The 16,589-nt window shown below is 35.7% G+C and overlaps 1 long non-coding RNA gene across 1 annotated transcript; it reads right to left on the bottom strand.

Annotated features, from left to right (window-relative positions):
* Positions 1–940: 940 nt before the first annotated feature.
* On the bottom strand, positions 941–3,073 carry LOC149002511 (uncharacterized). The gene is made up of 3 exons (XR_016170300.1): positions 2,716–3,073; positions 1,345–1,695; positions 941–1,245 (listed from the first exon to the last, which is right to left on the bottom strand). It is a non-coding gene; the product is annotated as an uncharacterized LOC149002511 (long non-coding RNA).
* Positions 3,074–16,589: the final 13,516 nt, after the last annotated feature.

Below are 16,589 nucleotides of genomic sequence, written 5' to 3'. Positions count from 1 at the left end.
TAGTTCATTAAGATCCTAATGAAATTGTGATCAACCAATCGATATAATTTGAAATTAACATAGATAAAGCAAATAAAACTAATTAATAGAGACAAAACAAGTAAATCTAAGAAGAGAATTGAATGATGAAACGAAAAACTGAAATAGGGATAGGGAAAATGTTAAGTGTTTTAATTGTAAAATTACAATTTATATCTATTAATTTGGTACGGTACGGTTTTGGTACGTACCAACGATATGAGTACCTAAAACTAGAACTGTACCGAAGAAATTCAGTTTCGGTACGTACCATACCGAATTTTGAATGGTACGGTACGGTGCTGTTTTAGACGGCGCGGTTTGTTACGGTTAAACGGTTTCGGTATGCAATTGACACCCTTAGGTGGCGGTAGTGATGGGGATGGGAGTTAAGGAAACTATAACATTTAGGGTTTAAAGATTTAATAATTTTTTTATATTCAAAGATTAATAATTCATAAATTTATAAGATGTAAATACTTTTTTTTATTCTCACCGTCGGATTTAATTGTGATGATATGATGCAAATCTTACGAAATAATAGATATAAGGGTATTTTGGTCATAAAAAGCACAATTTGTCCTTAATTAACCTTATTGGATACCTCAGGGGAGGCAGATGCAAAGTATCCATTTCTTTGGACTAAAAATGACATAGATCAAACCTCAGGGGGTCCAAATGAAAATTACCCTAGTTTAAACAAATACATCATAAAGCATTAAGTTAGAACTTAAACAAAATTATCCAAACAAGTTTCTAGGTAGATTTGATCCAGTGGCAATAAGGACTTGCTCATCCAACACTATCAACTTCTCTCCATCATCATAGTCCAAGAAAATTTGGGCTTCAGCTTTGTTGTTGATGAAGTAAGTCTTGGTTGCCATTCTTCAACGAACATTGAGGCAGTAATTGCTTGAAGGGACTTACTATCTTATCAACCGCAGTCTTGACCTTCTTTTTCTTACTTGAAGATACCTTAGCAGCCTCTGATGTTGGCCTACCTCAAGGTGTCGACCTTCGACCACTTGGGGTTGGTTGAGCACTTCCCTCTCCATCAGTCTCTAGTGTCATGTCAGCCAAGTCTACATCATCAATGACTACGGTAGTTGGGTACGGTAGTTGGGTGACCTAAATCTTGACCTATGGCAATTTCATTGCCAACCACGAAAGCACCTCATAGTGGATGGGTAGGACTTGTGTGTCCTTCCAAAACATTTCTTCAGTTTTCTACAAAAAATGTAATACAAACATATTAATATGTAAATGTATTTCAAAAAACAAGTGTTTCCAATGAAACATATTGACTAAAAATCATAAGGTTCATACTTGAAAGGAAGCCCACATGTGCTTAGGTCCACCGAACCTTGATTCTTCGTCATTCCACCCAAGGACGCTAAATTTGATGAGATCCACTAGGGCTTTGATTCTTGCCCTCCACACTCGATAATGGTTCTTAATTTGATCAGTCTCATATGAGGATTGGAGTGTTGCATTAATCATGTTTGCAATTTCTGTAAACTGAGCTGGCCTAAGATCATTATCTCCTCCTTTTCCACACTTATGGTGGGTAATCAACAATCCTATTGAGAAAATTAAGGGATGCATAGGAACTTACAATAAAACTTGCCGAGACTACCCACTCCAAATAAGCACCAACAAGAATGACCTTGGGTTTTTCTGCAGCAATATGACAAGTGTTAGCTACATCAAAACGATGGGTCACAACAGAAGCTCAATCTTGAATTTGTTTTGTTGGAAGCATTCCTCAATCTTGAATTTCTTTTGTTAGTGGCATCCCTATGTAGGGCTCAAGCTCACCCCAATTTATCAAATCCACAAGAGAAATTGTGAAGTGGAGTCACCTCATGCAGGATAGGAACCCAAGCTGAAGCTCGCTATCCGGAAAACCACCCAACAACAAGGTCAAATGAAAACGCTCATCAAACCATTGATATTAAATTGTTTGGGATATATTGTACTTTTGAGGGGTCGGGGATGCTAGTATAATTAGGCTTATGTTGAAGGGATGAAAGAAAGAGCTGTGGGCTTACAGGGCATAATTTGAAGCTCAATGAGATTCACAACATCCAATTAGGGACCCAATCCGCTCAGCAAGGAGAAGCAAAGATAAATTTTCACAAACTCAAGCTTCCCAGCAGACAAAGCGACGGTTTTTTTGAGGGGTCCCACTAGATTGGAAGACAAATGCTTAGTTAAAATGCAATACACGCTTAAAGCAGGGTCACAGTCACAAATCATAGAAGAAAGATGGGTTCCATGGCTATAACAGGGACTAAACCTAAGAGTAAATGACAACCAGATGAACAACTTCTATGAAGGGGACTTCTCCAGGCAATTACTGACAGATGATTTGCCCAAACCACAACAGAAAACAATATTTAAACGCAAACTAAACACGAAAAAGAAGACCAGCAACTGCAGATAAACAAAGCCATTGCATCAAAAGACCAGTGAAAAAGCCCCAAAACACACATCAAGAGTCAAGACCATGTCATTAAAGCTAAGAAGGCGGAAGAAATGAGTCTAAAATTTCGTACAAAGACTAGGATTGGGGAGCGAAACCCTAGCGAGTTCTATAAATTTAACCACAAGAGTGCAAGCAGTAAATGATCGAAAGTACAGAAGCTTGGAAACAAGTTCCAACATCAAAACAATAGGCAATTGAAAAAAACATACCTTCTGCAACGAGTAACATAACTCTAGGGATGCATAACGCTCGCTTAAACTTGGACCATAGGAGAAACCAGAGAGAAAATAACCGATGCGAATCAACATATCTTCTGAGAGCACAGCATCCATAAGAGCCTTTCGTCCCGAAAAATAAAGCCCCTCTCTGACACGGAGGAGTCGCAGCAAACGACTCCATCGACGAAGGGGATATCATCAGCTACCCAAAACCATCATTTATCCCGGACAACTAACATTAAGCAAAGAAAAGATGAAAGTATTGAGGGAGAAATGCCGGGGAGGAGATCGAGACCACCACTTCTTTCTTTCGATGCAGTCCTCTGCGAGGTCCGATTCTAGAGCAAACCCTACTTCAGAACGGCTCGCAACTCGCAAGACATGGCTAAACGTTGCCGCAGAACCCTAATCTTATTTCCTTACTTACCCCTGATAAATGCTTATATTTTCTGTTGTATCCTTTTTCTCGTTATAATTTACATGCTCAAATGAAAGTGTCAAATTTGAAAAATTTTTTTTTTGGCCAAAAGAATTTTTTTTTTCAATAAATCATGTCTATCTTGAATCGACGCACTCCCAAATAAATAATAAATATAATAAATATAATAAAATAAAAAATAACGTAATAAAGCAAAAGAGGCTTCAAACCCATTTCTTATTGAATTGATTTTATTGGTGACAAAACTCAGTATGTATCAATTAGAAACCGAAACCGAAACGGAAACCCAATAAAAGATCGGTTTGATTTTTTTTGTACATGCCACACTCTACTTAAGATGTCCGGATCCTTGCCCAAATTGTAAAATTCCCCTTTGAAGGACCATCAACGCAGTACTATAACCAATCATCAATTCACAATACATAATAACAAGCCCAATATAAGCTCGAATCACCTTTGAGGGTCTTCTTGTTTTTCTTGGATGGTCTTCTTGCATTGTCTTCTATGAAGTAAAACTTAAAAGCAACCCCCAAGACTTTTGTGATGTCCATTTTTAACATGCTACCCTTCTATTTTTTTATGAATTTTTTATATGTGCACAAATAAAAAGTTGAGGGGTATAATCAACTCAACCAAACACATAGTTTTGGGAAGATGGAAGTAAGAGGTTTATCTACATTTGGAATTTTAACCACTGAGTATATTAGAGTTAATCACAACCATTGAATTTTTTTTCACACATAATTTATGGAAATTTAATATTTTCCTATTTTTGATGGACTTTAAACCTACCTTCTCTCCTATAATTTTTGTTCAACTTTCTCTCGTCTTTCATCTCACATTATCAAGCATGACCATTTGTCTCTTTCTCTCTTTCCTCTCACTTCTTTCTATTTCTTGTTCTTCTCTCTTTCTTCTTACTTCTTCTTCTACATTTTGTTCATCACTTACATCAGTTACCTTACCTATTATGCATTTTTTTTTACCTTCATTATGCTATTATATGTTTAAGTACCTATCTTTGGATATATTTATTTCGTCATTTGGATTTTCCTTCATCGATTTTTGGAAGTACCAAATCTATTTTTCATATTTTCATGATTGACCTTCTCTCTCCTCTTAAACTCTAGGAGAGTGGTTGAGTAATCACTAGAGGTCATCTACTATCATGGGGTCCACTTCCAAACCTATAGGCTTAACTCGAATGGCTCATAGTTATCGCCTACTCCAGTTTTGAGTTTGCTATCTTGAAACCATGGATTAAAAGGTTCGAAATCCAGGGGATTTCACAAAAGGTACAAGAACAAAGCTAAAGTAGAACCATACCACCTAGGAGCTTCCATAGACATGAATGGTCCTACTAGGGAATTAAGTTACAACAATCCCATGTATACAAATATGATATTGAGGAGAGACCTTAGAGAAGAAAAATAAAAGAAAAAATAAAAGAAAGAAAGAAAGAGAGGCAAGATACAAAGATGCACCCAAGAAATAAAAAATAAAAAAACTTCCAAGAAAAGAGTTTTGACCCCTTAATTAATTATTTCAGACAAGGAGATTATTTTTCTTAAACTTAGTAATCCACGAAGATTTTTTATTATAATTTATAGTTTTTTTTCATGCAGGCCACTTAAGTGGGGCCAAAACAAAACTCTTCACTGCCCACACTAGCCCTTTTAGAAATTAGAAGTTACCCAATGTTATATTTTGACTGTCTGTCCAATAACTTTTCAAATTAAAATGTTTTAAGACAAAAGTACTCTCAACCAAGGAGCGATAGTTCGTTCAAATCGCTCGGTTCGCTACCCAGCGAACCGAGCGAAAGGGCGAAATATCGCCGAGGTTTCGGCGATATTTCGCCCCAAATTGTTATTAAAAATTCAAACCCACATGCGTTTTGGTTTTTTTACATAAAATAATATTATGTGAAAAGTCGATCGGATTTATGTTTGCTTTAAGGGTTTTTGTTTTTTGTGGTTTTTTAAACAATTTTATGGTCATTTAAGAGCCACGTGACATGAGGCTCAAATGCCAAAAAGGTAAAGAGGTATGATTTACCAAATGTTTATACTTTCATAAATGACTGAGAATGACGGTTGCGTGTACATAATCTCATCTTCATCTTCTCATCTTCATCTTCACCATGGACGGTCGGTCGGACGAACTCTCGCCAGCAGTCGCTAGAGCCTAGAAGTCACCGCATCTACATCTAGATGATAAAGCGAGGCTCGGTAGGCACCCCTAGGTTTCGTCGCCTCCATTCTTCTCCCTCGCTTCTCCCACGGCTATCGCTATTGTTGCTGCCGTGCCGGTGGTGCCTTTGGGCGCCAGTAAAAGACATACTACCACCACCAACACCAAAGGCAGCACTGATGAAGACCTGGAGTTCCCTCGGATTGACGGAGAGAAAGAAGAGAAAGAAGAGAAAGACTGAAAGAGGCGATCAGTGTTGATTTTCCAGCGAGATATCGCTGGATTTCGCTAGTTCGGCGATATCCGACAGATATCGTTTCGCCCCCTGGTTTCGTTTCGCCGGGGGGCGAAACTGGCGATTTCGCCGATATTTCGACGAATTTCGCCGAAATAACTTTCCATGCTCTCAACCATTCAAAATACATTATTGTCCCTGTAGGTCACTTCCCTCCCATCATATCTCTCTTTTCTTGCAAGTAACTGTGCACATCACCTCCGCCTCAACACCGCAGTTGTCCTCCTCCTCCTCCAACTCCAGTTACTAGAATCCGTCACACCCACCGCTGACATGAAGAATAAAGAAAGAAATAAACAACTTTCATGCTATACAAGAACATTCAAATGAATTCTCCATTGAGTCTGACTTAAACCCTTTTCACGTCTGTCAACCTCTGAGGACACAAATCACCCTTGTTATGTGGGAGCCATGACTGAATTGCAATTTCAGTTACCTCAAACCCTTGGACTTATCCTTTAGATTCAAACACAGAAAATTGCACCAGTTTAGCCACTTTAAAGGACTGGCAAGTTTCCCACCATTGTCTAGTCTGAGCAAACCCAATGAACCATGCTTTTGCCCTTTATCTTAGTGCTTTGGCCGCTTCAATTGGAAGTTAATGAAACTCTGTTCGTTTCTTCATTTCGGTTCTCAAAGAGCAAAGCAGATCTTTTCAGCGTGGTTTCTTCTTCTCTAGAGTGATGATACGACCGATGTTTAGTGGCTCCATCTCCACTCACACTCTGTTTTTCTACATTTCTTCTGTAAATTTGCAGCTAGCGACAAATCTAGGGTTTCATCCTACAACTCGATTTTTTTCTCCACTATTCCTGTTGTATCTAATGCCTCTTGCATGATAATTTAACCACAGGTAATTTGTAACTAGTTGCCAACATCTCCTCTGTCAAATTACATGCTGGCAGCAGTGGGTGTGACGTATTCCAATAGCCGGAGTCAGAGGAGAAGGAGGACATCTGCAGTATTAAGGTGGAGGTGCCGTGTACAGTTACTCGCAAGAGAAGAGAAAGATGATGGAGGGAAGTGACTTACATGGGCAATAGTCTAATTTGAATGGGTGAGGGTATTTTTGTCCTAAAATATTTTAATAAATTTGAAAACTTAACAGTCAAACGATCAAAATTTAATAATAGATAACTTGTTATTTCTGAAAAGAGCCAGTGTGGGCAGCATAAAAAAAAATCTACTATTTATGATACAGAGGGTTTATAAAACAAATCTCATGCACTATTGCAGCAAGTGCAATATATGTTTTTTAGAATGGAAAAAGAAATGGTTAAATGGGCAGTAATGATGCACTTCAGGTAGATTTTCTGGTAAGAGATATATTAGCAGTCAAACCTAGTATGATGAAAATAGGTCTAGTATTCGTTGTTGTTGTTGGTACAGGGACTAATCCTGACAGTTATAACTGCACTGAACCACGAGGTCAAGCATAGATACTACTCAGGTTTCACTACAGAGTCTTTCTCAGCAGCATACCTACACTGACATTTACATTATGAATCTCACCCCAGGGAAGAAGAGGGGAGATTCCAACTATTGCATTGTAACTGTAATAACATATGAAGCAACTACAAAATCTGAATATCACAAGTGCTGCATGTTTGTGAAATTATAAGTAACCGCAAGCGCACGGTATCATGTAACTAACGGGTCGATCTCAAGGAGATATGCCAATTTAGAATTAACTTCTTAATGATAATGCAAGAGTGGAATGATTCAATTTTTGTTAACTAATTAACTAAACTAAACGATCTTAATCCATGCATCTGATACAATTGAATTAAAACGAAAAATAAAGTAAACACAATCAATGCATAAATAAAAGTCAGGAAAAAAATGCGAACAGTAAAAGGAAAAGGGAAGTGATCCGAGTGTTAGCTCTAGATCGAGGGAAGGGGAGTATAATAATAATGACTTTGACCGTAGACCCTTTGCCGTAGCTTACAGTCCACCGATCGGGGGAACGGATATTAAAGAGAAAAAAACAGTGCAGAAAGTAAATAACATAAAGTAAGTTGTAAAAAGTAAAATGGAAACCTTAACCAAAGAGAGGCACGACTGTAGGCATCTCTGATCAAGGATCCAGGGGAAGGGAGAACAATAAATAAATGTTGAAAGTAAATCCTAAATTAAGAATATGGAGGGGTAGATAGAAGTGGGAATGGAGGGAGGAGAGAAGATTAATAAAGAAGGTTACTTACTTGCGAATTGAACAAACGATTCGAATCTCAACCAACCCTAACAACCAGATCTAGATCTAGAATGATCTAAATCTGCAATTGCTAGACCCAGAGAAAAACGAATCTAAGAACTTGAAACTTAAACTTGAATTGCATTACATAAAAAATTTAAACCTAAACATTCAATCTAGAAATTTAAATCTCACAAATGCAAGCAAATAAAACTAGAGAAAGCCTAAATAAACTGAAGAGAGAAGAAAGAATGCTTCTACTAAGCTCTAGAACACCTTCTCCCTTGATGGAGTATGCTCTCCTTTTATAGAGTTTACATGGGATATGAGGCACGGCTGAATTTGAATAAAACTCAAAGTTCTTATCTGATTCAACCAATTAGGGTTTTGGGGTACCAATCGGACGGACTTAGAGATATCAAATACATAATTCCACTGTTGGATTTTAGGGTTAAGAAGTCGTGAAGCTCTCCTCCAAAAATCAGCTCGATTGAACAACGGATGACCGTTCGATGAAGGGCTTGATCGAAACTGAATAGAGGCATTCAAAAACGGGATTTTTCCTCTTTTTCTTTCTTTGACCAAGTCCCAAATAAGAAATAAGATATTGAGGTGTGCAAGGACTCTTTCAATAATATCTCTGTAGATTTGATTAATAATTCATAATCTCAGCCGTATATCAAAATTTGCTTCTTTATCTCTAAATACTTTGGAGTTGGCCCATAATCACATCTTTGGTCCATCATGCTCCAGGTCAGGCTCATTTTCGCATTTGAGAATTTGAACGGACATCTTGACGTGTAAAATCGCATATTTAATACCCAAAACTCCAAATATTCGCTCAAGTCCTGAAAATTCATAAAATCTGCAAAAACAACATAAAATTCAAGGTAGCTCTACTCAAAATGTATAAAATACATGCTTTATGCCCTAAGATTTCACACATAAATGTGTTCGTCACTGCAATATGTAATATTAAAGAGAAAAGGTTCGGCGCTTGAAGAAAACATGCCAAGACACAGGTATGCTGGAAAATGTAACTTTAAGATGATTTCTGCAAGCTACACCAAAGTATTTTGCATGATAAAATTAATTGGAAACAATTAAGCTTCAATAGTGTAGTGTCAACCATTAACAAGCCAAATCTGCCATAGTAATATATTAGAAAGAACTTTCAAGCAAAAATATCGTTTACAGAGTATAAGCCACGAAATATAACAGCAGCTATCTTCAAAGAAAAGAGTATGAACCTCAGTTTAAACAGATCAATAAAACCAACAAAATACATTGCCCCACCAATGTCTTGATTCTTCACTCACTAGAACAAACTTGTCGAGCACCATCATCTTGTCTTCAACCGTGCATCTAAGGGGGAAAAAAAAGAGAGAGAGAGAAAAAAGAGGCACTGCTTTGCACCCCATCTCCTACAGCCATCAAGTCCAGGATGTGCTTCTCTTTGAACTTTATATGCCTTAATAATGCTTCAGCCACTGGAACAAATTCATTAAGCACCGTCATCTTGTCTTCATCCGTGGCATCTTAGAAAAGCGTTGCTTCCTCTCTGTTTTTGATAAAAATAAAAACTTTTTTGCACCCCCTCTCCTGCACCCATCAAGGCCAGGAAGTGCATCAATTGTTGTTGTGAGTTGTTTTGAAAGCTCTAGAAGTGTTGGGTAATTGTATTACAAATTTTAAAGGTACAACAATGGAATTGCAATACAACTGAAAATTGAAGATCCTTAGCTAATCTAGAGAACTTGATGTTGTAATCGAACAAGCCACCAACGAACGAGGTTGAGGTACACATTGAGTGCTCCTTTAAGGTAATTGATGCATTCTTTGCACCACCACCTCCAAGATAAATCAACCTCCAACTAAAAGATGAGGTAGTTCTTCTAGTCCCGTCAAGGAGTCAAAAGCTATGGCACAACATTATGGCTAACTCAAAGAAATAAATCCTGAAAATCCTATCTTTCACGCTCAGACCAAACATATGGAGATTGACTTCCACTTTGTTCGTGATAAAGTTATCAAAGGAGATCTTCAAGTTCCTTTCTTATCTTCTAAGGATTAACTAGTTGACATCTTCACCAAGCCTCTATCTACTCCACGTTTCAGCACATTGCTAGCCAACCTAAACGTCACTTCACCTCCCTTGAGTTTGCATGGGCGTATTAGGGATATTTCTTAAAAATCAACCAAAACCCTAGCCACCACTCCATCTCAAGCTTATGCGGCTAAGGTTGCTTCTAAGAGTTCCACAGTTGATCAAAGACTAGACACTACATCGAAGGTTGCTGCTAAGAGTTCCACAGTTGATCAAACACTAGCCACTACATCCAGGAAGGTCTCTACAATTGGTACACACAAAGACTCTAACCAACCCAAAGAAGAGTTTGATACAGATTACAATTGCTACAAAACCCTGGTCAATATTTCATGTAATCTAAAACATCTATCTTCATTTAATCCAAACACTGTAACTCAAGGTATCTAGAAGATCAAAACTACAAGAGCCCTAGAACACTAATGAAGAAGGACTCTAACTCTATATAAGGAAGCCATGTACGCAACTCTTTACAATAGTGAAAACATCTAAAACTCTCCTGAGGACGTAGGTTGAATTCAACCGAACCACGTAAACTCTCTAGCCTTCTCTCTCTCTCCATACACATTTCTAACACTCCTTTATAATTCTTTCTTTCTTTTCCTTCTTCTTTTTCCAAATTGATACATGGCAGGATGATTAACCATCTTAATGTGTAGGATTTGGAAGGCTTTCACATCTGATACTTACTCAATTAGTTACTTGGAAGTTGGTTACTTGTTTATTGATGATGAGAATTTGGAGGGAAGGGAGAAATCTGGCTTAAGAGTTAATTAGGAAAGGAAACCCTATCCCCTTAAATAGAATAGTTAAGTTGTCCCAACTCACAGAGGGGTTATCATCTTAAATGAAGATCAATAAAATCAAATACTCTCCATAGGATCATGATATAAATCCAAAATCAAAGTCAATGAATACAAAAATGAATTCCAACCCCTAATAAAGAGGATGTGAATTTGGGTAAAGTAAGTTCAAATTGGCTCAGACAGACATCCGTCTACGGCACAAAGTGCATAGTCAATGCAAAACAGGGACTTGATTGGGTTTTTGGTATTTCAAGCCAACCCTAAGTCTTATACACTCTCATAATATGTCCTAGGTTAGTTTAGTTACATGATATGCATATAATTTAATGCGGGAACATATAAGTGCATGTGGAAGTGTCCTAAGTCCCCAATTTATCTAAGTCTTGAATTTGACTTGATTTTCGCATCTTCTTGGCTGCGTTTGTTTGCTGGAATAAAGGTGGGGTGGGAAAATTCTTGAAAAGAGTGTAGATATCTTACTTTTCCCTTAAATCCCAAAATGGTAGATTGTTTGGTTGCTTGGGGTGGGAAAGTGAGAGACAAGTTTCCTTGAATCAAGGAAACTTGTCTACTGATGTGGCAGCCCAACTTTCCCACCCCAAGCCATTTTAAAACCGCACATATTTGGTGGGACTTTGTGGGAAAGTTGGGAAAGGTAAAAAGTGGGACCCACCATTATCACTTTTCCACAAAACCATTTCCTTTCCTTTCCTTCTCCCTCACCCCACAACACATGGGACCCACGTTTTTTTTTTCCCACCCCACCTTTGCAAATAAACGCAGCCCTTATGTTTTGATCTTAATGCTCATCTTGACATTGGTTCCTTGTCCAAGTTTACTTAATCTTGACTTGGGCTTGGGCATTTGGTGAGTTTGGTCTAACGAGTTGGCATGGATTTGGTCCACTTGCTTTAGTAATAAGCTAGACAATGACAACTTAAAGTAAATATTACTCATATTAGTAATTCGTATTTGTTATCATCAAAACTAATAGAAGCTGATGTGGCAATGTTGACACGGCATTTCCCAACAATAGGTATGCTAACTAATAAATTCTAATATGACTTCAATCTCACGTTGCCACAAAATTTTTAAATGATATTCCTTTAAGGCCAAAATAGGGTTGTATCACTATTCACATTACCGCTCACGTAAACAATGTTTGGCTCTTGCAAAAAGGTCAGTTATGCAACCAATTGGTCCTATGGCCCAAGGGATTGGTACAAAAGTGATCCAGCCTTATTCTTCTTACCTCTTCTATCATATTTCTTGCCAAATAGAATGGCATCTACATTAGTTTGATTCCTAAATTGAAAACCACTAACGTACCCTCTACCTATAGAATCCAAATGCACAACAACACACCCACACAAAAACTTCATAGAATCCCCAAATTCTCAAAAGCTCCTCCATCCATACCCATGAGAGTACTCATGTACCAAATCCACTTCTTAAATGCAGATTCCTGTAGAGAAAAACGCCTTTCCCACTGCTTGATCACTTGTTCATCGCATCAACTTGCATTTGTTGGTGTTGTTGTTGTTGTTTAGGCCTCTCCTTTGTGTTAGTAGACATAATTACATATTTACTTCATCTTTGTGTCAATATAAAAAATGAAAATGCCTATGCTAATTCATCCTTGTGACAATATTAAAAAAAAGAAAGAAAAAAACATCTTTACTTGATAGAAATTCATAACTGAATAAGGCAAGATAAATGGCTATGATTATCTTATAAAAAAAAAATAAAGTGATGTGAATATGGAATTTGAAATTGCATCAAATGATGATAATAAAGACTGTTTTTTCTCACAAAATGGACTTTTCCTAAAGAAAAGAAGGTTTGACTTCTTAACACAAGTTTATATCACGTTCCTCTTCATAGGCAATGAATGTATAAAGAGTTAGATTTATAACATTAAATTTTTTTACTAACAATAGTAACGGCAATAGTCAACTAAATTTATAAAAAAAAAAGTGATACATTATTGAAAATATATTAGGATAAAGAGTTTTTAGTTGCATGCTTGTGTAGTTAGACAATGACAAGCAAATACAATTAATTGCCACTCAATCCCCTTTTGTAATTAAAAAAAAAAACCCACATAATACTATTATAAATGCTTTAATTGAATAGTGCACTAAGGTGGGGACTAAATGAACAAATATGGTCTCCTGCTTTTTGTATTTGAATTTAAAAGAGTGAATCCAATACCAAAGATTTTTGCACAAGTTAAATTATAGGGTGCAATTTTCTTGTGTACTAGTATGCATGTTTCTTATTGTTACATCTTTTTAGTTATTAAATTCATTAATATGGTAATCAACAATGGTCAACTCTAGTTTTGAACTTAATATGCTTATATGATAACTTAATTTTGGGTTTTTTTTTTTTTTTTTATCTTTTCAAAAGAATATACCAACAAGGTAAATTATAATCTATAGAACTTCTTCACATTAACATATTGCAGACCAGTGGGAAAATTACCATTGGGAGACACTTAGGTGAAAAATAAACCTTTTGGATGAGTTGATAAGAATATAGATCTTAGTTAAAAAATTTCATGTGTATCTTTTTTTTTTTGGATATATATTAATGTATTAGTTGATAGATAATGTTTGATTAAAGGGAAAAAGTGAGGAGCTAAGGTAACTCAATTTGAAACATTTTCTAAAAGGCTAAGTAGGTATGCTTGGATGCATTAGGTTATGAAATAATGTCATTTCCATGCTTCCCTCCTTATTCTTCTTGTTTTTACATGTGGTTGAACTTGTGATATCAGAAAAGAGACTTTACAAGAATAATAGAATAATTTTTTATTTATGACTTATTTAATAATTTAACTTTGTTATTAATCTCAATTATGACATTAGCAAGTTGACTAGTCATCAGTTGCCAATGTATTTGGCTCCTCTCCTTATAGTGTCTCAATGAGTGCGCAATAGGTTATAGAATTCAGCCACGTATAGCATTCTATCCAAGGGCACCCATTGGATTTTTTTTAATCTCTTGAATTAGAATACTATATGTGGTTGAATCCTAAAACTCAATGGGCAATCATGGGAGAGGCCCTCTAAGGAGAGATTTTAAACTCCTGCCACGTGCGTATTATAGGGTGCAAGTTTGGCTTTAGTGGTCCAAACTCGATCCATTTTGACTTGCCCTAAAAAGGAGAGAGGGTTTAGATTGGTTGCTTCCTAAATTAGGTATAACATAAAGTTAAGGTTGAATATTTCATTTGGCCGGGGTTTGCTTTATTTTAGCTATAGGATATTTCTGATAAATGTAGCGACAATATGAAATTATTGATTGTTTTATTAGCTAGATTCAAAATCCATTAGGTCTCGATCATGTTCTTGTAGTGCTTCAGCAACCTTAGTTGAACTTGAAGCCATTAGAGATGGCATTATTTTGGGCTCCTCTTTAGGAGCGGTTGATTTATATATTCATTCGAACTGTTTAGCTGTTATTAGTGCCCTCCAAGGTCTCCAATCATCTTTAGATTGGATGTGTCTCAGTTTAATTGTAGATAGTTTGAAGCGTTGTTCTTTCTTTACTAGGGTTTCTTTTAATTATATTCCTAGAGTTGGCAATGGTTTTGCTGATTTCCTTGCTAAGGGTGCTTGCAGGTTATCTCTAGATAGATCCTGGTGGGGTATACCACCTTTGTTTATTGTGGATTTCTCTCGTTTGTATATAGGTCCTCTGACCTAAACTCTTTCGTTTAATATAATTGTTGCTTTTTTGTTTTGGCCAAAAAAAAAATGGATATTCAACACATTCTAAACCACATGGAATCTACTCATATAATAGTTGATTACTTGATTTGATTGATTTATTGAGTGTCTAAGATGTACAAGTACATGATGGGGGCTCAATCTATTCCAAAACATAACATCAAATATAGTTTTTTTTTTTTTTTTTTTTTGGGTAAAGAAGTATAGTTTTGTTACATCAAAGACACTATTGTGTTAGATGGTGTTAGTTATTTTGAGATTGAGACGTCATTTATACACTAAGGGACTCAACATTGATTTATATACTACTAAAAAGACTCGCACATAAAAACTCAAGCTAATTAATTATGGATCATTTGTTGTCGAGGCAATTCTGATGCAAATTATAGATATTCTATTTTTATTCTATTAGCTCATTCCGCTATCATGTGGACATTTTCAATTCAAAAACTGTATAAAAATCGTGTAGACACTTAATTTGGCAAGGGAGATACTATACCTTCACCAGTGCTCTCCCATTAAAAATATATGTAACTAATGTTTGTTAGCTCTACACATAAGATATGAATAAAATGACATAAAATCATTAAAAATATATATATTATTATTTTTTAGCTCATCCTATGCAAGGTAGCCATGTACATTCACATATAAAATGTGATTTCATTACAAGGTTCACAAATACTTGTAAAATTTGAGGAAATCCAAAATACTTATGTACTTTCTATATCTCTTTGGTGCAACAGTAAATTATCATCATATATTTAAATTATGGGTAATTTTCATTGGACCCCCTGAGGTTTGATTAGGTCGATTTTAACTCAAAAAAGATGATGTTTTGCATATGTCTCCCATGTGGTGTTCAGAAAAGCTAATTATACATTCACATTTTTATTTTTGCAAATGTATAGCTGGCTATAGCATTACACATATAAATTTCGATGCGAAGCCTTAATTAAAAAAATGAGGCATTCTTATAATTATAATTTATCTTTTTACAGTCAAAGGTTTCTTAGATTCTAAATTTACATAATCAAGCCCTTAGCTACTTCAAATTTTCTTTGACATAGTTTATTTTTATGCTTATGACATATTTAAGAATAATCAATTACGATAATAGGTTATGAGTAATAAATAATTTTCGTTTAATTATTATATATGATATATTATATAACAAGAAATAGGTTTGATATTATTAGTTGGATAATATATTATGTATATTAGTTTGATTTTTAGTTTATCTTTTGAAGTATATATATATGCTTTAGTTTTTGTCTTGGCTCACTTTTATTTATTTGGGTAGTTTTTTAATATTTCTAAAATATTGTTAAAGTGAAAACGGGAGCAATAATGTTGAGGTTAAAGAGAGAAAAACAAGGCTTTATTCTAATTTTTTTGTAACTTCACTTTTTTACCCATTCTTAAGTAGTTTATCTACATGTTCATTAATGGTACCAACATAATAAAAAGTTAATAATTAATGGTGATAATTCATAAAAAGGTCTTGATGTATTTATGAATTTATATTTAAATCAATTTATTTTAATGAGAAATCGGGGTCATAAATCATACCAAATGCATCTATTTAAGTTTCATAAATTAAATAATTACAAATTTAAGAATAATTTTCATCTGAACCCTGAGATTTGGTTCATGTCATTTTTAATTCAAATAAAATAAAACTTTGCAAGTGATTTTCTGAGGTATCTAAAAAGATCAATTAAGGATAAATTGTTTTTTTTTTTTTTTTTGGTAAACAACAACTTCATTCAGAAAGATATGCACGAGCTACAGCCGAGGCATCCAGATTGACAAAGTCCTGGAGCCAAGGAGTGGAAGTGGGCCAAGCTATCTCGCTCGAGAGAGATAGAGCCCTCCTAGCTAGGGAATCAACACATGAGTTACTTTCCCTATAAATATGATGAATTACACAATCACTGAACTTGGTTCTGAGGTATATGATATCATCCAGAATTGGTCTAACCTCCGGGGGGCCAAGATGGAGACAGTCTTCCAAGTGGCGGGTAAGCTCTTGATTGTCAGTTTCAAAATGCCCCTTGTCATGACATTCACCCAATGTGAACAACATGC

This window comes from Hakea prostrata, chromosome 10 (assembly GCF_041222555.1).
Source record: "Hakea prostrata isolate BN-2017 chromosome 10, UWA_Hpros_2, whole genome shotgun sequence".
NCBI lineage: Eukaryota > Viridiplantae > Streptophyta > Magnoliopsida > Proteales > Proteaceae > Hakea > Hakea prostrata.
The sequence above is the reverse complement of the archived record's forward strand: the minus strand, read 5'-3'. Positions and strand labels throughout refer to the sequence as shown.